Here is a 26,505-nt window from a genome sequence, read left to right on the forward strand (position 1 = left end):
GAAATGCATGATAGATGCATGCATACGATACAACTTAGAAGGACGTTATTCATCAACGTCGCTGGTTATGTTTAGTTTTGATTCGCTTAGCAGAATTGAACTTGCATAGAAAACTTCGCTACCAAGCATACTAGCCTTCTTGATTTTTAATATCTGGTACTTTATTAGATAAAGGTTAGCTTTTAATTTTTTTAAAAATTCGCTTAATTTAAACTTAATTCTAGGTTTTCGAACTCTTTGCAATTGTTTGATGAACCAATTCTATCACTACAAGAAAAATGCTCATTTATGACGATCTTTTAGTGACGACTCAATATTTGGTCACTAATACTCCTATTTAGTTACCATTAAAAAGTGATCACTAAATTTTGATCACTAAACGATATTAGTGACCAAACAAATGGTCACTATAGTGACCAATTTTGGTATTTTGGTTTCTAAAAATATTTTGTGATGGATATATAGTGATGAAAAGTGACCAACCTATTTTGGTTACTAACTTGATTTAGTGACCATTTTAGTGTTATTAATAACCAATAGCTTTCGTTACTAAAGCTCATTTTTCTTGTAGTATATTGTGGTTGGTACTTGGTACTACAAAGAAAATATTATCTGGATCATTTGACACAATTTAAGGGGATATCTATTTAACTGAAACTGGGCAAATGACAAATTTTAAGCAAACTAAATTAAAACATGTCAACGTGGACAAAAAATGTGAAGCGATTTTCATTGCTAAAATCAACAAAATTTTAAGACCAAGTAAAAGATAATTTTCCCTTGCTAGTTTAAAAAAAAAGTCAATATGAAGTATAGAAGAGGTAAGATGTATAGACAATCATTCACTTACTCATGAGTAAAGGAATGATTAGAAAAAATCGTTTCTCCACTTACGGGGAAAAAAGTCATCCTTCCCTTAACTAAAGGGCATAGAGACTGTTTCAAGATGAACCTCTAGCTAGTAAGAGATACAATAAAATAGAACCTGCATAGAAAATGTGGAAACAGAATCGATAGTAAAAAGAATGCCTATATATATATATATATATATATATATATATATATATATATATATATATATATATATATATATATATATATATATATACTAGTAAGTTCTTTGCCGTGCGCACCACCCACGAAGTAACCGATGTATTGTCGAACAGCCCATGAAGTAACCAACGTATAATCGTGTGTTAATATTGTGTTGATAATATATTTAATAAGTTTCTAATATAGGTATCATGTTAGCAAAATGGTAAAATTTTAAATAACTAAAAATTAATCAAATAACATTAAAAAGTTACCTTCTTGTATACTTTAACTAAAAAAACAAAAACCTAATAAACATATTAACAGAATCGTCCCGAGTATCCCAGTAGCTTCAAAATTTCATGAACATACACTATCATCAACACCAGTTATGATCTGCATCAAATACAATAGCAATAGCATATAATACATATTTTTTTATCATCATCAGGTATCCTTATTTATTCATTCATATCAACAATTAGCCCTATAAAAATATCCAAACAAACACGCACAAAATGAATACAAATCGAAATCAATGTTAAAAACTCCTCTTAATATGTTATCTGCAAATCAGATGTCCCCGATTCTTGGTGATACACGCCGACCCTAACTACCTCTACGACGCGATTGAGTTCAACCGTCAATATCTAACGACCCGTCCTAATCCAATTAGACAAATACATTACACTTGGTTACATCGAGAGGTACTTGACCTCTATATGATACATTTTACAAACATTGCATTCGTTTTTAAAAGACAAACTTTCATTACATCGAAAGTTGACAGCATGCATACCATTTCATAATATATCCAATTATAAATGACTTAGTAATAATCTTGATGAACTCGACGACTCGAATGCAACGTCTTTTGAAATATGTCATGAATGACTCCAAGTAATATCTCTAATATGAGCAAATGCACAGCGGAATATTTCTTTCATATCTGAGAATAAACATGCTTTAAAGTGTCAACTAAAAGGTTGGTGAGTTCATTAGTTTATCATAATCAATCATTTCCAATAATATAATAGACCACAAGATACTCATATTTCGAAAACAATCTGTGCAGGTCTGCTCACTGCTGGAAAATCATTCATACGATATATAAACACCTGGTAATCGACTTTAACAAGATGCATTTAGAATATCCCCCACATACCGGCATTCCGCACGGTCATGCAAAAGCATACAAACAGGCCACTCTTTTAAATATGATGGTTGTGTACACCTCACAAACAGATCATATCTTTTAAAGCTGGCGGTTGTATACCTATTTTGAAGTACTAAAGTAGTTCAAATTCTCTGACTGAGGCTTGTGAGTTCCCATAGATCTATCTTTAGGATTCGCGTCAATTAGGAGCTCGGTTTCCTAATTCTTAGATTACCAGACTATAAAGGGGTGATATCCGGTGTACTCGTAACTCAATCGTAGAATGTTTTTAAGTACTTGTGTCTATTTCATAAAACATTTATAAAAGTGCATGTATTCTCAGTCCCAAAAATATATATTGCAAAAACATTTAAAAAGGGAGTAATGAAACTCACGCATATAAATATTGTAAAATAGTTATTAAAACATTTGCATGTATTCTCAACCCAAAATGTAAAGAGTAAAAAGGATCATATGAAAATCACTCTTCAATATTTTGTAGTAAAAATATTCATACGACAAAACTGAACAATGCAGGGTTGGCCTCGGATTCGTGAACCTATATCAATTGTATTTCTATTAAAACATATAATAGAAATCTCAAGATTTCATTTATTAATATATATTATTTATATATATTTTGTAGTTATATAATATTTATACTAGATTCCATTTTAAAAACGTATACTTTATTTTATATCTTAAATTATATGTTGTATATATTTATTTTGTATATGTATTTAAAGTGGTTAATATAGTTATATTAATATCTATATATATTTAGTATTATAATAAAAATACCTAATTTGTTGTTTATAAGTTTTTATAAAAATAATGTTAATATGTTTTATATATAGTTATATGGAATATTAATATAATTGTAGTATATGTAATAAGTATGTTTTATATAAAAAATGATAGTTTTGATATTAATGATTTTCTAACAATAATAATAATAATATCTTAATTACAAATGATAATATTAATATTAATAATGATATTGTTAATAATGATACTTTTATTTAATTATAATAATTCTAATAGTTACAAAAGTGATACTAATACTAAAATAATGATAACTTGTATTATTTTCATAATAATAATATTAATAATCCTAATCATAATAATAATAATATTACAACTATTAGTGATAATAATAATAATATTAACCATAATATTTATACACTTAATAATAATACTAACTGTTGAGTCCCCAAAATAATTAAGGATTTAATTATGACAAAACTATAATTTATTTGCATTAAAATGTTATGTGCAGTCAGCACAAGTTTGTTTATGTATAGACAGCAGATATTGCTGTGTCGAGTGTTTAGTTTGCTGTTCAGTGTACCAGCACAAGGTAGACAGTGTTCTTCAATTAGCACAGGATGTGTACTCAGCAAATCAAGAACATGAAGTGGCTCAGCAATGAAGAACCAGCACAGCTGGAATGCAGCTTACTAAACAAGACAACTATGCTCCATTATAAGCATAGTAGTTTCCCGAGTGCTCTACATCTATGGTACTATTCAACAGAAGTCTAAGACAAAGTTGAACAGAAAAGGACACGCGTCGGCAGCTGACAAGTGAACTTACAAGACCACGTGGGAATGCAGAAGTTTAACGCATGTGCAGACATGGGTTATACTTTGTCAACACCTGGGGAACACAACATTCTATTTGTATAATCAAATAGTGGTGCCATACCGAATTGGGGTGTTCCTGCAAATAGCTACCAAAGAGGAAAGAGGAGAGCATGCTCTCTGATGTAGTTGTCTCCACAAGTACAGACATCCTATGTACTAGTGGACAATAGAACCATTACACGGATAATAGGACTACTATAAATTGTTGTATCCACTATTGTAACAACTAGTGGTGTGGGTTTATTTTTATAGAGTCAAAACGTGTAATATCTGTTAGTTTACCTCTTAGCTATAATCTAGGTAATCTGTATCAACCAACTATCATTCTGCCAAGGATAGTTGTGATTCTTTGTGATTCAATCAATAAAGAATAACTGTTGAAAATTACCTGTGACTCTATTTATTTGCATGCTTGAATACTAATCAAGTTTAACTGTTAAGTTATTTTAAAAGAAATTGTATTCACCCCCCTCTACAATACTCCTGTTGTTATCAAGGGACCAACAACTGGTATCAGAGCTTCAGTCTTGATAATTAATATCTTGGATCTGAATTCTCTCATGGCTGCATATTCTAATACAGCTTACCTTGAAAATGGCTCATCCAATAGACCACCCAAATTTGATGAAGATGAGTATGAAACTTGGAAGGCAAGATTCATGCTTCACCTTGAGTCTATTGACCCACTCATGTCTGGTATTGCCACAGATGGTCCATTTGTACCTACTGAGACTATTGGTAGTGCACCAGCTACAGCTGATACTCCTGCTGTTCCTGGCATAGAGGTTATTCTCACCCCTTCTAGATGGGATGCTGAGGATAAACGTCGTGTTGGACTTGACCCTAAAATCAGAACCTTGTTAGCTATAACTTTGCCTAACCCACTGTTCAAACTGATTAAGGGAAAAGAAAATGTCAAGCTTATGTTGGACTATCTAGATATTACCTATGAGGGTATGGGAGAAGTTAGGCAGAACAGAATGATTGCTTTAAAATGAGAATATGAAATGTTCTTTGCCTACAAGAATGAAACCCTTAAGCAAACCTTCATTAGGTTTAACTCCTTAATTGCTGACCTGATCACTTTGAATGTCACCTATACTGAGTTTGAACAAGTAAACAAATTCATAGATTCACTGCCTACTAAATGGAAATCTGTTACTGACCCTTTAAGAACCACTCAGACCCTAAAGAACTTCAACATGTCTTCTCTCTACAGTTCACTTTGGAACCATGAGAAGGCAGAGGCTAAATTTGAACTTAACTTGAAAGAAAACTTTAGGTCTGCCCCCACCACTTTAAAATCTTCTAAGACAGGCAGAACAAAAGTCAGCTGAGAGTGATGTGGATAGTGGTACTGGGTCTGAAGAAAGCAGTGATGATGAAAGTGATGCAGAAGGGTTTGCTGAAGGTATGGCTTTGCTGGCTAGGCAGTTCAAAAGGTTCAATCGTAATAGAATCAGCAAGTCGTACAAAGGGAGTAAGAAATCGAGTGCTAGGTATAGCAGCAAGTCAGTCAAGGGTCCTAAATCCGAGTGTTACAATTGTGGGAAGGTTGGACATTTTGCTACTGAATGCATGTCCAGGAAACCTTCAACTTCACATGCTAACTCTTTCTCAAAAGCTGACAAGTACAAGAACAAGTACAAAGCTATGAAAGCTCAGATGAAGGAAAGTGCTAAGACTGATAAGAAGGGTAAAAAGCCAGAAAAGGTTCTAGTTGCTGAGCATCATGATTGGGATGAAACCAGCTCATCGTCTTCCTCTGATAGTGATACTGATGATGATGGTGCTGGTTATGCTCCAGAAAAGAAGCTGTGTTTAATGGCCAAGGAGGTCAAGGAGTCTGATGAGGATGATAGTGGTAGTAAGTTTTTGGCTGATATGAGGGAAGCTGATCAGAAAAGAGATTCACCTCAATGGAAAACTGAATTGATGTATAAGGTTGATAATTTTCGAACTTATACTGATGATGAAAAAGCCGAAATGTTTGACTACCTAAGAGTTGACTTATGTAGAGGCAGCAAACGTGAAGAAGTTTTGAAAACTGACAACAAATCTTTAAATGAGAAACTTAAAAGCAAAAATGATGAAATTAAAATCTTGAAAGATGAAATTTCCAAACTTGAAAAACAAAACTTTGCTTTACGGTCTCTTCACGTTGAGGCAGCAGAAGTCAAGAACCAGTTGGATAATCTTAAAAAGGTTGTCGCTTCATGGTGTACATCTGCTCAACGCACAGCAAAGTGCATTAACGAGCAGTTGCCTGCCCAAGTTGAAGTTTTCTTTGCTGGTGACTACGCTGCTGCTGCTGCTATTGCAGAAGTTACTTTCATGGACCCAATTCTTGAAACACATCCTGAAGCTGTCTTGCCAAATACCTTTGCCAAGATAGTTAAGGGTAAAAAGTTCTTGACAAATAAGTTTGTTAGACCTAAAGTGTCCCCACCACCTGCCATGAAAGAAATTTTGGAGGATGAAGTTAGAGCAAGAGAAGCCAGTACCTCAATTGATGAGACTACTGACCCCTCAAGCATCTACTACATGACTCCAAAAGAAAGACGTATCAAAAGGGAAATCACTGAAAATAATCTTAGAAAAATTAAACCAACTGATTCCCCTTCGTGTTCGAGTTCCAATTGTGCTGAGCCAGCTGATGACAAACTTACTGGTCAACTAGTAGCTGCAGACAAGCGAGTCCAACATAATACTGGCAAGTCCAAGGCAGCAGGAAAAATTTCTTCTAGCTCATCAGCTTCAGTAGACAAGCCAGTAACTTCCCACGCTGGCTCGTCAAATGATAAAGGCAAAGCAATACGTCATGACTATGGTACTGGTTCCAAGAAGAAAGCTGCCCTTAAGGGAAAAGCAAAAGTGGACTTGAATGAAGAGCTGTCTATCACTGAGATTATGACAGTCAAGCTTGACCAGCTAATTTAGGCAGTAACCAAAAATCGACCCGATCTTACTGCACCCCTTTACTCTGTGTATGACCAGTCACCGATACCAAATGTGAGAAAATGCTACAAATGTGCAGCAAGTTTCACTTAGCCAACTGGTGTCCTTTTACCCCAACCCCGTCTGCTACTGCTTCTTCAAGCAAACCAGCAGACAGGAAGAGATCATCAAAGATGACCCTTCCAGAACCCCTCCTTGGATGGGTTCCCAAAAAGAACTAATCTCTTAGCTACTGTGCAGGGCATTCAAAACAAGAAAATCTGGTATCTCGATAGTGGTTGTTCGAGACATATGACCGGATGTAAGTCCCTGCTGATGGACTATCAAGAAAAAGATGGTCCATTTGTTTCCTATGGAGATAATTTGTTGGGCTACACAAAGGGTTTTGGTACTTTGACTAATGGGATTTTCACATTCTCAAATGTTGCATATGTCGTTGGGCTTAAACATAATTTACTCAGCATAAGCCAACTGACAAGTAAGAATAAGATAGTCCAATTCAGAAGGAAAATTGGCACTATTTTTGATAAGACAGGGAAGCCACTGCTGACTGCAAAACGTCATGAAAACATGTCACAAATTGACATGAACACAACAGTCAAAACAACTGATACTTGTTTCTATTCAAAGGCAGCAGACAACCTGAAGTGGTTATGGCACAAGAGACTCTCACATCTCAACTTCAAAGATATTCACAAATTATCCAGTAGAAGTTTGGTGTCTGGGTTACCCACCATGTCTTATGTAAAGGACAGATTGTGTCCTGGTTGTGAAAAAGGAAAACATCACCATGCCTCATTCAAATCAAAGCAAATCTCATCTGTTGAGAAACCATTTCATTTACTTCATATGGATCTTTTTGGTCCTGTTAATGTGGCCAGCTGTAGTGGGAAGAAGTATGTAGTGACCCGAACTTTTCCGTGTTTATATATATTAATTGAGATTGATATTTACATGATTAAATGTTTCCAACATGTTAAGCAATCAAACTTGTTAAGACTTGATTAATTGAAATATGTTTCATATAGACAATTGACCACCCAAGTTGACCGGTGATTCACGAACGTTAAAACTTGTAAAAACTATATGATGACATATATATGAATATATATATATATATTTAACATGATACTATGATAAGTAAACATATCATTAAGTATATTAACAATGAACTACATATGTAAAAACAAGACTACTAACTTAATGATTTTTAAACGAGACATATATCTAACGATTATCGTTGTAAAGACATTTAATGGATATATATCATATTAAGAGATATTCATACATGATAATATCATGATAATATAATAATTTAAAATCTCATTTGATATTATAAACATTGGGTTAACAACATTTAACAAGATCGTTAACCTAAAGGTTTCAAAACAACACTTACATGTAACGACTAACGATGACTTAACGACTCAGTTAAAATGTATATACATGTAGTGTTTTAATATGTATTTATACACTTTTGAAAGACTTTAATACACTTATCAAAATACTTCTACTTAACAAAAATGCTTACAATTACATCCTCGTTCAGTTTCATCAACAATTCTACTCGTATGCACATGTATTCGTACTCATACAATACACAGCTTTTAGATGTATGTACTATTGGTATATACACTCCAATGATCAGCTCTTAGCAGGCCATGTGAGTCACCTAACACATGTGGGAACCATCATTTGGCAACTAGCATGAAATATCTCATAAAATTACAAAAATATGAGTAATCATTCATGACTTATTTACATGAAAACAAAATTACATATCCTTTATATCTAATCCATACACCAACGACCAAAAACACCTACAAACACTTTCATTCTTCAATTTTCTTCATCTAATTGATCTCTCTCAAGTTCTATCTTCAAGTTCTAAGTGTTCTTCATATATTCTACAAGTTCTAGTTACATAAAATCAAGAATACTTTCAAGTTTGCTAGCTCACTTCCAATCTTGTAAGGTGATCATCCAACCTCAAGAAATCTTTGTTTCTTACAGTAGGTTATCATTCTAATACAAGGTAATAATCATATTCAAACTTTGGTTCAATATCTATAACTATAACAATCTTATTTCAAGTGATGATCTTACTTGAACTTGTTTTCGTGTCATGATTCTGCTTCAAGAACTTCGAGCCATCCAAGGATCCATTGAAGCTAGATCCATTTTTTTCTTTTCCAGTAGGTTTATCCAAGGAACTTAAGGTAGTAATGATGTTCATAACATCATTTGATTCATACATATAAAGCTATCTTATTCGAAGGTTTAAACTTGTAATCACTAGAACATAGTTTAGTTAATTCTAAACTTGTTCGCAAAAAAAAAGTTAATCCTTCTAACTTGACTTTTAAAATCAACTAAACACATGTTCTATATCTATATGATATGCTAACTTAATGATTTAAAACCTGGAAACACGAAAAACACCGTAAAACCGGATTTACGCCGTCGTAGTAACACCGCGGGCTGTTTTGGGTTAGTTAATTAAAAACTATGATAAACTTTGATTTAAAATTTGTTATTCTGAGAAAATAATTTTTATTATGAACATGAAACTATATCCAAAAATTATGGTTAAACTCAAAGTGGAAGTATGTTTTCTAAAATGGTCATCTAGACGTCGTTCTTTCGACTGAAATGAATACCTTTACAAAAACGACTTGTAACTTATTTTTCCGACTATAAACCTATACTTTTTCTGTTTAGATTCATAAAATAGAGTTCAATATGAAACCATAGCAATTTGATTCACTCAAAACGGATTTAAAATGAAGAAGTTATGGGTAAAACAAGATTGGATAATTTTTCTCATTTTAGCTACATGAAAATTGGTAACAAATCTATTCCAACCATAACTTAATCAACTTGTATTGTATATTATGTAATCTTGAGATACCATAGACACGTATACAATGTTTCGACCTATCATGTCGACACATCTATATATATTTCGGAACAACCATAGACACTCTATATGTGAATGTTGGAGTTAGCTATACAGGGTTGAGGTTGATTCCAAAATATATATAGTTTGAGTTGTGATCAATACTGAGATACGTATACACTGGGTCGTGGATTGATTCAAGATAATATTTATCGATTTATTTCTGAACATCTAACTGTGGACAACTAGTTGTAGGTTACTAACGAGGACAGCTGACTTAATAAACTTAAAACATCAAAATATATTAAAAGTGTTGTAAATATATTTTGAACATACTTTGATATATATGTATATATTGTTATAGGTTCGTGAATCAACCAGTGGTCAAGTCTTACTTCCCGACGAAGTAAAAATCTGTGAAAGTGAGTTATAGTCCCACTTTTAAAATCTAATATTTTTGGGATGAGAATACATGCAGGTTTTATAAATGATTTACAAAATAGACACAAGTACGTGAAACTACATTCTATGGTTGAATTATCGAAATCGAATATGCCCCTTTTTATTAAGTCTGGTAATCTAAGAATTAGGGAACAGACACCCTAATTGACGCGAATCCTAAAGATAGATCTATCGGGCCCAACAAGCCCCATCCAAAGTACCGGATGCTTTAGTACTTCGAAATTTATATCATATCCGAAGGGTGTCCCGGAATGATGGGGATATTTTTATATATGCATCTTGTTAATGTCGGTTACCAGGTGTTCACCATATGAATGATTTTTATCTCTATGTATGGGATGTGTATTGAAATATGAAATCTTGTGGTCTATTATTATAATTTGATATATATAGGTTAAACCTATAACTCACCAACATTTTTGTTGACGTTTTAAGCATGTTTATTCTCAGGTGATTATTAAGAGCTTCCGCTATCGCATACTTAAATAAGGACGAGATTTGGAGTCCATGCTTGTATGATATTGTGTAAAAACTGCATTCAAGAAACTTATTTTGTTGTAACATATTTGTATTGTAAACCATTATGTAATGGTCGTGTGTAAACAGGATATTTTAGATTATCATTATTTGATAATCTACGTAAAGCTTTTTAAAACCTTTATCTATGAAATAAAGGTTATGGTTTGTTTTAAAAATGAATGCAGTCTTTGAAAAATGTCTCATATAGAGGTCAAAACCTCGCAACGAAATCAATTAATATGGAACGTTTTTAATCAATAAGAACGGGACATTTCAGTTGGTATCCGAGCGTTGGTCTTAGAGAACCAAAAATTTGCATTATTGTGTCTTATCGAGTTTGTTAGGATGCATTAGTGAGTTTGGACTTCGACCGTGTTTTCTTTAAAAATGATTGCTTAATATTTTTGTTGGAAACTATATATTTTTAACATATGAATATTATGTGATATATTAATCTCTTAATGTGTTTGATATTATGTGATAGATGTCTACCTCTAGAACAAGTCCCATTGACTCACCTAATAATAATGAAGAGTCAAATGTAAATTGGAATGATTCGTGGACTGATTCACAAGTTCCCGAAGAGGAACCGGAAGAAGAGTCGGAACCGGAAGAAGAATCGGAATCGAAAGAAGAATCGGAACCGGAAGAAGAAATAGAACCGGTGGGGGAAATAATTAAACGGTTAAGTAAAAGAGAATCCTCAACCAACCGACCAAGGTTAATTATGGTCAATGGTGTTTCCGCCAAGGAAGCAAAATATTGGGAGGATTACCAATTCTCCGATGAATCGGATTCCGACGAGAATTCCGATGATGTTATAGAAATTACCCCAACTGAATTTAAAAAGGCAAAAGAAAATAATAAGGGAAAGGGCATAAAAATAGAGAAATCTAATTCCAACCCCGATGAACTTTATATGTATCGTCAACCCCCGAAGTCCTTAAGTTGTAACAATGACCCGGGAACCTCTAAACCACCAGGTTTTTCTAAACCAATGTGGAAAATGACGGCTCGTATTAGGGGAACATCATATATCCCTAGAAACTTGGCAAAACGAACCAAAACCGAAAAAGAAGAAACAAGCGAGTCGGAATAAGATAGTTGTATTCGTGTGGTGTAATATATGTAATATAGTGTGCTTATGCTTTATGATATATGTAAAAATTGCTTGTATTAATAAGTATTTTTTTTATGAATCTAACTCTTGTCTATTTTACAGTATAAAAACACAAAATGGATAGACAACCCAATATTTTAAGAGACCTACCCGGAGACATGATTGATGAAATCTTGTCTAGAGTCGGTCAGAATTCTTCGGCACAACTATTTAAGGCGAGATCAGTTTGTAAGACATTCGAAGAACGTTCCAAGAATTCCTTGGTTTATAAAAGGCTTTCGTTCGAAAGATGGGGGATATCACATTGGGAAATCCATAAGTTACGATGTGTTTACTTTGACGCATATATTGCGGGGAACCCAAATGCTATTTTACGCAATGGGTTAAGAAATTATTTTGACTCAATATATCCGAATATTGGACTTCGTGATTTAGAAAAAGCGGCTAACATGCAACATAAAGAAGCATGTTATGCTTACGGATTAGTAATGTTCGCTTCTCACCAAAGTGAGAATAAGAACATCGGGCTACAACTATTAAACAAAACGTTCCCACAAGTGACGGAGTCGGTAATTGGGGTAAGAAATGAGGTTTTTAGATTGTTACGGGACTGTTGGACATTACGTAACCCTCGTCCCTTTGACGACGTTACAACACACTGTCTTATCAACGGCCATAACGGTTATGTTCCACAAGACCAAGGATGGGAAGTAATCCTAGTAAAACCAGAATGCATGACTTGTTTCCGGACGTATGAATTACGTGTCTTTATTGCCTTTGCTGAACGACTTGTGTACTAGCTAGAATTATCTTCACAACCATCTTGTATCAAATTTATTGTGTGCTATATTTCATGCTATATGTAAAATAAGCGGTATTGTAAGTTTGTGAAATATTGTGTAAAAGTTTGAACGCGAAATATTATTATAATCAGTTTTTCATATAGAATTGTAGTAGTTGAATTGTATATTAGCTACTAAGTATGAACTTAACGGGTAGGTACTACCCGAATTTAAACTTATAAAACGCTAATATGAAGAAAAAGCTTTTATAAATGAGTTCATATTATGCTACGAAATACTATTAACTACTCTTAATATTTTGTATGATTAACTTGTTCCATTTGACTATTTTGAAGGAAATGGCACCGACTACTCGACACACCGTGAATATGAATGAAGAGGAATTCCGTACTTTTCTAGCTTCAAACATAGCCGCAGTACAGGCTGCGCTACATACCAACAATAACCTTGGATCTAGCAGTACAGGAAATCGTGTAGGATGCACCTACAAAGAATTCACTGCCTGCAAACCTTTAGAATTTGATGGAACCGAAGGACCGATCGGATTGAAACGGTAGACCGAGAAGGTCGAATCGGTGTTTGCCATAAGTAAGTGTACTGAAGAGGACAAAGTGAAGTACGCTACGCATACCTTCACAGGTTCTGCGTTAACATGGTGGAATACCTATCTAGAGCAAGTGGGACAAGATGATGCGTACGGACTACCGTGGTCAGCATTCAAGCACTTGATGAACGAGAAGTACCGTCCCAGAACCGAGGTCAATAAGCTCAAGACAGAACTTAGAGGGTTACGAACCCAAGGATTTGATATTACCACGTACGAAAGACGATTCACAGAATTGTGCCTATTGTGTCCGGGAGCATTCGAAGATGAGGAAGAGAAGATCGACGCGTTTGTGAAAGGATTACCGGAAAGAATCCAAGAAGATATAAGTTCACACGAGCCCGCCTCCATACAACAGGCATGTAGAATGGCTCACAAACTAGTGAACCAGATTGAAGAAAGAATTAAAGAACAGACTGCTGAAGAGGCCAATGTGAAGCAAGTCAAAAGAAAGTGGGAGGAAAACGGTGATAAGAATCACCAATACAACAACAACAGCAATTATAACAATAATCGCAACAACTATCCTAACAATCGCAACATCAATCGCAACTACAACAAACGGCCCAACAACAACAACAACAACAACAACAACAACAACAACAACAACAACAACAACAACAACAACAACAACAACAACAACAACAACAACAACAGCAACCACAACAATCATCTTAACAACAATAATAACCGCAACAACAACAACAATCAGAAGCAGCTATGCCAAAGGTGTGAAAAGTATCACTCGGGGTTCTGCACCAAATTTTGCAACAAGTGTAAAAGAAATGGTCATAGCGCGGCGAAGTGTGATGTCTATGGACCAGGGGTTAACAGAACGAAAGGAACAAATGGTGTCGGAACGAGTAATGGCGGAGCAAGTAGTGTCGGAGCAAGTTATGCCAATGTAGTTTGTTATAAATGTGGAAAACCGGGCCACATTATTAGAAATTGCCCGAACCAGGAGAACACGAATGGACAAGGCCGCGGAAGAGTTTTCAATATTAATGCGGCAGAGGCACAGGAAGACCCGGAGCTTGTTACGGGTACGTTTCTTATTGACAATAAATCTGCTTACGTTTTATTTGATTCGGGTGCGGATAGAAGCTATATGAGTAGAGATTTTTGTGCTAAATTAAGTTGTCCATTGACGCCTTTGGATAGTAAATTTTTACTCGAATTAGCAAATGGTAAATTAATTTCAGCAGATAATATATGTCGGAATCGAGAAATTAAACTGGTTAGCGAAACATTTAAGATTGATTTGATACCAGTAGAGTTAGGGAGTTTTGATGTGATAATCGGTATGGACTGGTTGAAAGAAGTGAAAGCAGAGATCGTTTGTTACAAAAATGCAATTCGCATTATACGAGAAAAAGGAAAACCCTTAATGGTGTACGGAGAAAAGGGCAACACGAAGCTACATCTTATTAGTAATTTGAAGGCACAAAAACTAATAAGAAAAGGTTGCTATGCTGTTCTAGCACACGTCGAGAAAGTACAAACTGAAGAAAAGAGCATCAATGATGTTCCCATTGCAAAAGAATTTCCCGATGTATTTTCGAAAGAATTACCGGGATTACCCCCACATCGATCCGTTGAATTTCAAATAGATCTTGTACCAGGAGCTGCACCAATAGCTCGTGCTCCTTACAGACTCGCACCCAGCGAGATGAAAGAACTACAAAGCCAATTACAAGAACTTTTAGAGCGTGGTTTCATTCGACCAAGCACATCACCGTGGGGAGCTCCTGTTTTGTTTGTCAAGAAGAAAGATGGTACATTCAGGTTATGTATCGACTACCGAGAGTTGAACAAACTTACCATCAAGAACCGCTACCCACTACCGAGAATCGATGACTTATTTGATCAACTACAAGGCTCGTCTGTTTATTCAAAGATTGACTTACGTTTCGGGTATCATCAAATGCGGGTGAAAGAAGATGATATTCCAAAGACTGCTTTCAGAACACGTTACGGTCATTACGAGTTTATGGTCATGCCGTTTGGTTTAACTAATGCACCAGCTGTGTTCATGGACCTTATGAACCGAGTGTGTGGACCATACCTTGACAAGTTTGTCATTGTTTTCATTGATGACATACTTATTTACTCAAAGAATGACCAAGAACACGGTGAACATTTGAGAAAGGTGTTAGAAGTATTGAAGAAGGAAGAATTGTACGCTAAGTTTTCAAAGTGTGCATTTTGGTTGGAAGAAGTTCAATTCCTCGGTCACATAGTGAACAAAGAAGGTATTAAGGTGGATCCGGCAAAGATAGAAACTGTTGAAAAGTGGGAAACCCTGAAAACTCCGAAACACATACGCCAGTTTTTAGGACTAGCTGGTTACTACAGAAGGTTCATCCAAGACTTCTCCAGAATAGCAAAACCCTTGACTGCATTAACGCATAAAGGGAAGAAATTTGAATGGAATGATGAACAAGAGAAAGCGTTTCAGTTATTGAAGAAAAAGCTAACTACGGCACCTATATTGTCATTGCCTGAAGGGAATGATGATTTTGTGATTTATTGTGACGCATCAAAGCAAGGTCTCGGCTGTGTATTAATGCAACGAACGAAGGTGATTGCTTATGCGTCTAGACAATTGAAGATTCACGAACAAAATTATACGACGCATGATTTGGAATTAGGCGCGGTTGTTTTTGCATTAAAGACTTGGAGACACTACTTATATGGGGTCAAAAGTATTATATATACCGACCACAAAAGTCTTCAACACATATTTAATCAGAAACAACTAAATATGAGGCAGCGTAGGTGGATTGAATTGTTGAATGATTACGACTTTGAGATTCGTTACCACCCGGGGAAGGCAAATGTGGTAGCCGACGCCTTGAGCAGAAAGGACAGAGAACCCATTCGAGTAAAATCTATGAATATAATGATTCACACTAACCTTACTACTCAAATAAAGGAGGCGCAACAAGGAGTTTTAAAAGAGGGAAATTTAAAGGATGAAATACCCAAAGGATCGGAGAAGCATCTTAATATTCGGGAAGACGGAACCCGGTATAGGGCTGAAAGGATTTGGGTACCAAAATTTGGAGATATGAGATAAATGGTACTTAGAGAAGCTCATAAAACCAGATACTCAATACATCCTGGAACGGGGAAGATGTACAAGGATCTCAAGAAACATTTTTGGTGGCCGGGTATGAAAGCCGATGTTGCTAAATACGTAGGAGAATGTTTGCCGTGTTCTAAGGTCAAAGCTGAGCATCAGAAACCATCAGGTCTACTTCAACAACCCAAAATCCCGGAATGGAAATGGGAAAACATTACCATGGATTTCATCACTAAATTGCCAAGGACTGCAAGTGGTTTTGATACTATTTGGGTAATAGTTGATCGTCTCACCAAATCAGCACACTTCCTACCAATAAGAGAAGATGACAAGATGGAGAAGTTAGCACGACTGTATTTGAAGGAAGTCGTCTCCAGACATGGAATACTAATCTCTATTATCTCTGATAGGGATGGCAGATTTATTTCAAGATTCTGGCAGATATTACAGCAAGCATTAGGAACTCGTCTAGACATGAGTACTGCCTATCATCCACAAACTGATGGGCAGAGCAAAAGGACGATACAAACGCTTGAAGACATGCTACGAGCATGTGTTATTGATTTCGGAAACAGTTGGGATCGACATCTACCGTTAGCAGAATTTTCCTACAACAACAGCTACCATTCAAGCATTGAGATGGCGCCGTTTGAAGCACTTTATGGTAGAAAGTGCAGGTCTCCGATTTGTTGGAGTGAAGTGGGGGATAGACAGATTACGGGTCCGGAGATTATACAAGAAACTACCGAGAAGATCATCCAAATTCAACAACGGTTGAAAACCGCCCAAAGTCGACAAAAGAGCTACGCTGACATTAAAAGAAAAGATATAGAATTTGAAATTGGAGAGATGGTCATGCTTAAAGTTGCACCTTGGAAAGGCGTTGTTCGATTTGGTAAACGAGGGAAATTAAATCCAAGGTATATTGGACCATTCAAGATTATTGATCGTGTCGGACCAGTAGCTTACCGACTTGAGTTACCTCAACAACTCGCGGCTGTACATAACACTTTCCACGTCTCGAATTTGAAGAAATGTTTTGCTAAAGAAGATCTCACTATTCCGTTAGATGAAATCCAAATCAACGAAAAACTTCAATTCATCGAAGAACCCGTCGAAATAATGGATCGTGAGGTTAAAAGACTTAAGCAAAACAAGATACCAATTGTTAAGGTTTGATGGAATGCTCGTAGAGGACCCGAGTTCACCTGGGAGCGTGAAGATCAGATGAAGAAGCAATACCCGCATCTATTTCCAGAAGATTCGTCAACACCTTCAACAGCTTAAAATTTCGGGACGAAATTTATTTAACGGGTAGGTACTGTAGTGACCCGAACTTTTCCGTGTTTATATATATTAATTGAGATTGATATTTACATGATTAAATGTTTCCAACATGTTAAGCAATCAAACTTGTTAAGACTTGATTAATTGAAATATGTTTCATATAGACAATTGACCACCCAAGTTGACCGGTGATTCACGAACGTTAAAACTTGTAAAAACTATATGATGACATATATATGAATATATATATATTTAACATGATACTATGATAAGTAAACATATCATTAAGTATATTAACAATGAACTACATATGTAAAAACAAGACTACTAACTTAATGATTTTTAAACGAGACATATATGTAACGATTATCGTTGTAAAGACATTTAATGGATATATATCATATTAAGAGATATTCATACATGATAATATCATGATAATATAATAATTTAAAATCTCATTTGATATTATAAACATTGGGTTAACAACATTTAACAAGATCGTTAACCTAAAGGTTTCAAAACAACACTTACATGTAACGACTAACGATGACTTAACGACTCAGTTAAAATGTATATACATGTAGTGTTTTAATATGTATTTATACACTTTTGAAAGACTTCAATACACTTATCAAAATACTTCTACTTAACAAAAATTCTTACAATTACATCCTCGTTCAGTTTCATCAACAATTCTACTCGTATGCACCCGTATTCGTACTCGTACAATACACAGCTTTTAGATGTATGTACTATTGGTATATACACTCCAATGATCAGCTCTTAGCAGCCCATGTGAGTCACCTAACACATGTGGGAACCATCATTTGGCAACTAGCATGAAATATCTCATAAAATTACAAAAATATGAGTAATCATTCATGACTTATTTACATGAAAACAAAATTACATATCCTTTATATCTAATCCATACACCAACGACCAAAAACACCTACAAACACTTTCATTCTTCAATTTTATTCATCTAATTGATCTCTCTCAAGTTCTATCTTCAAGTTCTAAGTGTTCTTCATATATTCTACAAGTTCTAGTTACATAAAATCAAGAATACTTTCAAGTTTGCTAGCTCACTTCCAATCTTGTAAGGTGATCATCCAACCTCAAGAAATCTTTGTTTCTTATAGTAGGTTATCATTCTAATACAAGGTAATAATCATATTTAAACTTTGGTTCAATATCTATAACTATAACAATCTTATTTCAAGTGATGATCTTACTTGAACTTGTTTTCGTGTCATGATTCTGCTTCAAGAACTTCGAGCCATCCAAGGATCCATTGAAGCTAGATCCATTTTTCTCTTTTATAGTAGGTTTATCCAAGGAACTTAAGGTAGTAATGATGTTCATAACATCATTTGATTCATACATATAAAGCTATCTTATTCGAAGGTTTAAACTTGTAATCACTAGAACATAGTTTAGTTAATTCTAAACTTGTTTGCAAACAAAAGTTAATCCTTCTAACTTGACTTTTAAAATCAACTAAACACATGTTCTATATCTATATGATATGCTAACTTAATGATTTAAAACCTGGAAACACGAAAAACACCGTAAAACCGGATTTACGCCGTCGTAGTAACACCGCGGGCTGTTTTGGGTTAGTTAATTAAAAACTATGATAAACTTTGATTTAAAAGTTGTTATTCTGAGAAGATAATTTTTATTATGAACATGAAACTATATCCAAAAATTATGGTTAAACTCAAAGTGGAAGTATGTTTTCTAAAATGGTCATCTAGACGTCGTTCTTTCGACTGAAATGACTACCTTTACAAAAACGACTTGTAACTTATTTTTCCGACTATAAACCTATACTTTTTCTGTTTAGATTCATAAAATAGAGTTCAATATGAAACCATAGCAATTTGATTCACTCAAAACGGATTTAAAATGAAGAAGTTATGGGTAAAACAAGATTGGATAATTTTTCTCATTTTAGCTACGTGAAAATTGGTAACAAATCTATTCCAACCATAACTTAATCAACTTGTATTGTATATTATGTAATCTTGAGATACCATAGACACGTATACAATGTTTCGACCTATCATGTCGACACATCTATATATATTTCGGAACAACCATAGACACTCTATATGTGAATGTTGGAGTTAGCTATACAGTGTTGAGGTTGATTCCAAAATATATATAGTTTGAGTTGTGATCAATACTGAGATACGTATACACTGGGTCGTGGATTGATTCAAGATAATATTTATCGATTTATTTCTGTACATCTAACTGTGGACAACTAGTTGTAGGTTACTAACGAGGACAGCTGACTTAATAAACTTAAAACATCAAAATATATTAAAAGTGTTGTAAATATATTTTAAACATACTTTGATATATATGTATATATTGTTATAGGTTCGTGAATCAACCAGTGGCCAAGTCTTACTTCCCGACGAAGTAAAAATCTGTGAAAGTGAGTTATAGTCCCACTTTTAAAATCTAATATTTTTGGGATGAGAATACATGCAGGTTTTATAAATGATTTACAAAATAGACACAAGTACGTGAAACTACATTCTATGGTTGAATTATCGAAATCGAATATGCCCCTTTTTATTAAGTCTGGTAATCTAAGAATTAGGGAACAGACACCCTAATTGACGAGAATCCTAAAGATAGATCTATCGGGCCCAACAAGCCCCATCCAAAGTACCGGATGCTTTAGTACTTCGAAATTTATATCATATCCGAAGGGTGTCCCGGAATGATGGGGATATTCTTATATATGCATCTTGTTAATGTCGGTTACCAGGTGTTCACCATATGAATGATTTTTATCTCTATGTATGGGATGTGTATTGAAATATGAAATCTTGTGGTCTATTATTATAATTTGATATATATAGGTTAAACCTATAACTCACCAACATTTTTGTTGACGTTTTAAGCATGTTTATTCTCAGGTGATTATTAAGAGCTTCCGCTATCGCATACTTAAATAAGGACGAGATTTGGAGTCCATGCTTGTATGATATTGTGTAAAAACCGCATTCAAGAAACTTATTTTGTTGTAACATATTTGTATTGTAAACCATTATGTAATGGTCGTGTGTAAACAGGATATTTTAGATTATCATTATTTGATAATCTACGTAAAGCTTTTTAAAACCTTTATCTATGAAATAAAGGTTATGGTTTGTTTTAAAAATGAATGCAGTCTTTGAAAAATGTCTCATATAGAGGTCAAAACCTCGCAACGAAATCAATTAATATGGAACGTTTTTAATCAATAAGAACTGGACATTTCAAAGTATACACTGGTTATTGTTGATGAATATTTCAGATACACCTGGGTATTCTTTTTGAAGCAAAAGAGTGAAGCTGCTGATGAAATTATCAATTTTATCAAAAGAATGGAGCTTTTAAATGGGCAACTGGTGAAACAGCTAAGAAGTGATCATGGTACAGAATTTAGAAATGCTACATTAGAAAAATTTTGTGCTGATAAAGGTATTTCACAGAACTTTTCTGCTGTGAGAACACCTCAACAAAATGGTGTTGCAGAAAGAAGAAACAGAACTCTCATTGAAGCAGCAAGATCTATGTTAGCTGAGTCTGGGCTGAAAAATTCATATTGGGCAGAAGCTGTGAACACTGCATGTTCTACCCATAATAGATCTTTAATAGTGAAAAGACATCAGAAAACTGCTTATGAAGTTCTCAAAGGAAGAAAACCCTCAATCTCATTTCTTCATGTATTTGGCACTCCCTGTTTCATTCTAAACAATAGGGATCAGCTGGGTAAGTTTGATGCTAAGGCTGATGAAGGAATATTCTTGGGATATTCCAACACGTCAAAGGCATATAGGGTTTTCAATAAAAGAAGGGGTTGTTTTGAAGAATCAATTAATGTTACATTTGATGAAACTTCCCCAGAATCATCTCCTAGTCAAGAAGATGAAGAGTTATTGTTTGAAGAGCCTACTCAGCAAGCTCATGATGATGAAGAGGAACCAGCTGCAAATCCCTCACCAATCCATGTTGCTGAGTTCTCTGATGATGAGATGGAACATTCGGTTCCATCTGTGTCTAAACCTAGTGGACCTACTGGCTCTACTGAAGTCCTACAACTTGAGCATAGGTCTACTGGTTCTGAAGGATCACAAGCTGGTACTGGTTACATTAATACTGAACCAGCTGATGATCAAGATGTTGTGTGTTCCACGACAAGCTCACCTGTTCATAACACTAGATGGACAAAAGAGCATCCAATTGAGCAAGTTATTGGTAATCTGGCTAGTGGTGTTAAAACAAGAAGGCATGCAACCAGCAATTTCTGTATGCATGTAAATTTTGTGTCTACCATTGAACCTAAATGTCCTGATGAAGCAATCAAAGATCCAAGCTGGGCAGGAGCTATGCAAGAAGAGATCTCCCAGTTTGATAAGAATAAGGTTTGGACGTTGGTACCTAAACCTGATGATGAAACTAAGAAAATCATTGGTACCAAGTGGGTTTTCAAGAACAAGATGGATGAAGATGGGATTGTGATCAGAAACAAAGCTAGATTGGTAGCTCAAGGGTTCAAACAGGAAGAAGGATTGGATTATGGAGAGACTTATGCTCCAGTGGCTAGGATGGAAGCTATCAGATTGTTCTTGGCATATGCTACTAAGATGAACTTTAGGGTATTCCAGATGGATGTTAAATCTGCATTTCTAAATGGGAAGCTGCAAGAAGAAGTTTATGTCAAACAGCCTCCAGGTTTTGTAAGCAGTAAATATCTAGACCATGTCTACAAGTTAGACAAAGCTCTTTATGGCCTCAAATAGGCTCCAAGAGCATGGTATGAGACACTTCATGTGTATCTCACTGGCATAGGTTTTAAAGTTGGAACAATTGATACCACTCTGTTCTCAAAAGCGACAGATGGTGATCTCTTGCTGGTACAAATATATGTGGATGATATTATTTATGGATCTAAAAATGAGAAACATTGTCAAGATTTTTAAAAACTTATGTCAAAGACATATGAAATGAGCTTACAAAGAGATTTGCAATACTTTTTGGGATTGTAAATCAAACAACTTGATGATGAAATTTTTATAATTCAGGATAAATATATCAAAGATATGCTAAAGAAATTTGGTCTGACCTGTTTAAAAGATATAGGGACCCCAATGGCAGCATCTATTAAAATAGATGCTAATCCCAATGGTGAACCAGTCAATATCACTGAATATAGAGGTATGATTAGATCCCTACTTTATTTCACAGCCAGCAGACCAGATATTATGTTTGCTACATGTCTCTGTGCCAGATATCAAGCTGATCCTAAAGAGTCACACTTGCTAGCAGTCAAAAGGATATTTAGGTATCTGAAAGCTACTGCTAAACGTGGTCTTTGGTACCCTAAAGACCAAGATTCTGAGCTAATTGGGTATTCAGATGCTGATTTTGTAGGGTGTAAAATAGACAGGAAAAGTACTACTGGTGGTTGCCAGTTACTGGGTGGTAGGCTAGTCAGCTGGACAATCAAAAAGAAAAATAGTGTATCCACATCTACTGGTGAGGCAGAATACGTTTCTGCTGGTAGTTGTACTGCTCAAGTACTGTGGATGCAAAGCCAGCTGAAAGACTATGGTGTTCATGTTACAAAGACTCCAATCTACTGTGACAATACAAGTGCAATCGCTATCACCAACAACCCTGTGATGCATTCAAGAACAAAGCACATTGACGTTTGATATCATTTCATAAGGGATCATGTTCAAAAAGGAGATGTGGAGCTACATTTTATTTCAACAGACCAGCAGTTAGCAGATCTATTCACAAAGCCCTTAGATGAGAAACGTTTTAACTATCTCATATCTGAGCTGGGTATGCTTGAACTTTAAATAAAAGACAATTTTTGTTGGTGTGCTGGCTCTACAACATGTAGGGCAAACCAGTAAGTCATTTTTGTTAACTTACTGCCTACATGTAAAACACTCAGTACAACAAGGTCTTTTATACTTTGGTTACTCAAAATGTTTTTAATTGAAATAATAAATAGCTCACAAAATTAAATGATTCATTAAATCTAAAACTCATTTACTCCCAATGATTAAAATTAAATTCATGACAATTTGCCCATAATTGGGAAAAAGTAGCTTTTATGTTACATTTCTGGGCAATTTGCCCTTCCGTAAAAGTGTTTATATGTTGTTTAGGGTTTCCAAATACTTTTGCGTATGAATGTTTCAACTTCTTGATGTATTGTTTGGATTATACTTTTACGTTTTATTTATCAATTGTAATGTAAATTTGTAAATCTTTTTTAGTAAAGCTATTAACACAAGTAATTAACAGATTTGGAAGTTGTTAATATTTGTAAAAGGTCTACGTTTGCTTGTTTAATCTTCTTGATGTGTGATTATTGTATATTTTGGTGCATTTTAATTTGATTATAAATCAATTGTTATATGAATATGAAAAGTCTTTTCAGTAAAACATATAACCATGACGTTCATTAAGTGTTGATATAACAGAATATGATCAATATTGGCTGATGTCCTAACCTTTGATTATTTTTCTATATATAGAGCACAAATTCGGCTAGCATCAAAAATGGCAACGTGGGTTCAAAGTTCAGTCGATGCATATGGTCAGGAAGTCACACAGATGTTGGAGGACGCAGACAAAATGAAGATGAACACATTCAAATCGATGATCTATCTATGCTTCTTGGTGATAAATACAAGTGGCTTCACGCAAGTTCTTTCTATGCAATCTTTGATGGTCATGGAGGATCAGAAGCAGCCTCATATGTCAAAGATTACACCATGAAATTATTCCTTGATGAGTCCAATTTACCACAAGCAGATCTAGTAGACGACACGTTATTAAAAGAATTACAGGATTATCATCGCAAAGCATTTTTACAAGCTGACAAAGCTCTGGCTGACAATCGCAGTATCAGCGATTATTGTGGGACTACAGCTTTAAGCGTTTTAATACTCGACAACAGATATCTAATATTAGCAAACGCTGGTGACTCTCGTGCGGTTGTTTCTAGAAAAGGCGTTGTGATTCAAATGTCTAATGACCATAGACCGTCTTATTTACAAGAAAAGGAAAGAGTAGAGAAACTAGGCGGTTACTTTGAAGACGGATACTTAAATGGTGAACTTTGTGTAACACGCGCGCTTGGAGATTGGTATATGAAGTCACCAAATGGTTTAGGCTCGGTTTTGATTGCTGAACCGGAGATGAGACATATGGAGTTGAGTGAAGATGACGAGTTTATGATAATTGGATGTAACGGGATTTGGGTTGTGATGTCGAATGAAGAAGCTGTGCGGATTGTATGACGTGAATTATTGAAGAATAATGACCCTCAACAGTGTGTTATGGAGATCATAAATGAAGCGTTGGGACGTCATGCGATTGATAATCTCACTCCGATTGTTGTTTGCTTTACTTCACACATTGAGCCGCCTAAGGCTTCGCGCCCAAAATTTAGAGTTCTAAAGAAGAAATGCATGATAGATGCATGCATACGATACAACTTAGAAGGACGTTATTTAGAAGATCTTAACATTGTGTATAGAATTCATTTATTCATCAACGTCGCTGGTTATGTTTAGTTTTGTTTCGCTTAGCAGAATTGAACTTGCATAGAAAACTTCGCAACCAAGCATACTAGCCTTCTTGATTTTTAATATCTGGTACTTTATTAGATAAAGGTTAGCTTTTAATTTTTTTAAAAATTCGCTTAATTTAAACTTAATTCTAGGTTTTCGAACTCTTTGCAATTGTTTGATGAACCAATCCTATTGTGGTTGGTACTTGGTACTACAAAGAAAATATTATTTTGATCATTTGACACAATTTAAGGGGATATCTATTTAATTGAAACTGGGCAAATGACAAATTTTACGCAAACTAAATTAAAACATGTCCACGTGGACAAAAAATGTGAAGCGATTTTCATGGCTAAAATCAACAAAATTTTAAGACCAAGTAAAAGATAATTTTCCCTCGCTAGTTTAAAAAAAAGTCAATATGAAGTATAGAAGAGGTAAGATGTATAGACAATCATTCACTTACTCATGAGTAAAGGAATGATTAGAAAAAATCGTTTCTCCACTTACGGGGAAAAAGTCATCCTTCCCTTAACTTAAGGGCAGAGAGACTGTTTCGAGATGAACCTCCAGCTAGTAAGAGATACAATAAAATAGAACCTGCATAGAAAATGTGGAAACAGAATCGATAGACTTGCAGATGATATACGAGTCTCACAAAATAAACAATATAATGCACAATAATAAAAAGAATGCCTCATATATATATTGAAACAACCCAACCCGTATTAAACACGAGTAAATTTTTTTTTTTAAATAATAAACCATTAGCGCCCAATTAAACGGTTACATACAACCCATTTAACAATATCACAAGTTTAATGTTTACAAAAGGCACGAAGTAGATTAATCAAATGTGATACAAGTTCGACCCACTTAAAATGATAGTTTTAATCCAAACTACACCCGAGCATGGTTTGGGGCTAAACTACCCAAAACGCTAGGTCGACTTTAAAAGCTTCAACACAATTCCAACATGGGGAACTAGTATCCAACAACCCCCTTTCCCTTCTCCATACCTGCATCTAAAAAGATAAACAACGAGAGGGATAAGCTAACGCTTAGTGAGTGCAACAAGTATACACATGCAGATATAACCTACTTACTTGCAATCACAAACACAATACCGCATACAAGATAGCAATTCGACAACCATGCAAACATCATGCATAAACTACTATCCGCGAATCACAATAAGCTAGCAATAACAATAGCATATGGTTCACAATTTAACATGCTAAATACAAATTCACACAACCATGGTTAACCAATCGAACAAGGGAACGGTACTTGGAAGGCCGTCGGAGTTCATAACATCCATTAGTGTTCC

At 34.9% G+C, this 26,505-nt stretch overlaps 1 pseudogene; it reads left to right on the plus strand.

The window, feature by feature from the left end:
* Positions 1-7: 7 nt before the first annotated feature.
* LOC139888756 (probable protein phosphatase 2C 47) lies at positions 8-25,178 on the plus strand (annotated as a pseudogene).
* Positions 25,179-26,505: the final 1,327 nt, after the last annotated feature.

This window comes from Rutidosis leptorrhynchoides, chromosome 2 (genome assembly GCF_046630445.1).
Source record: "Rutidosis leptorrhynchoides isolate AG116_Rl617_1_P2 chromosome 2, CSIRO_AGI_Rlap_v1, whole genome shotgun sequence".
Lineage (NCBI taxonomy): Eukaryota > Viridiplantae > Streptophyta > Magnoliopsida > Asterales > Asteraceae > Rutidosis > Rutidosis leptorrhynchoides.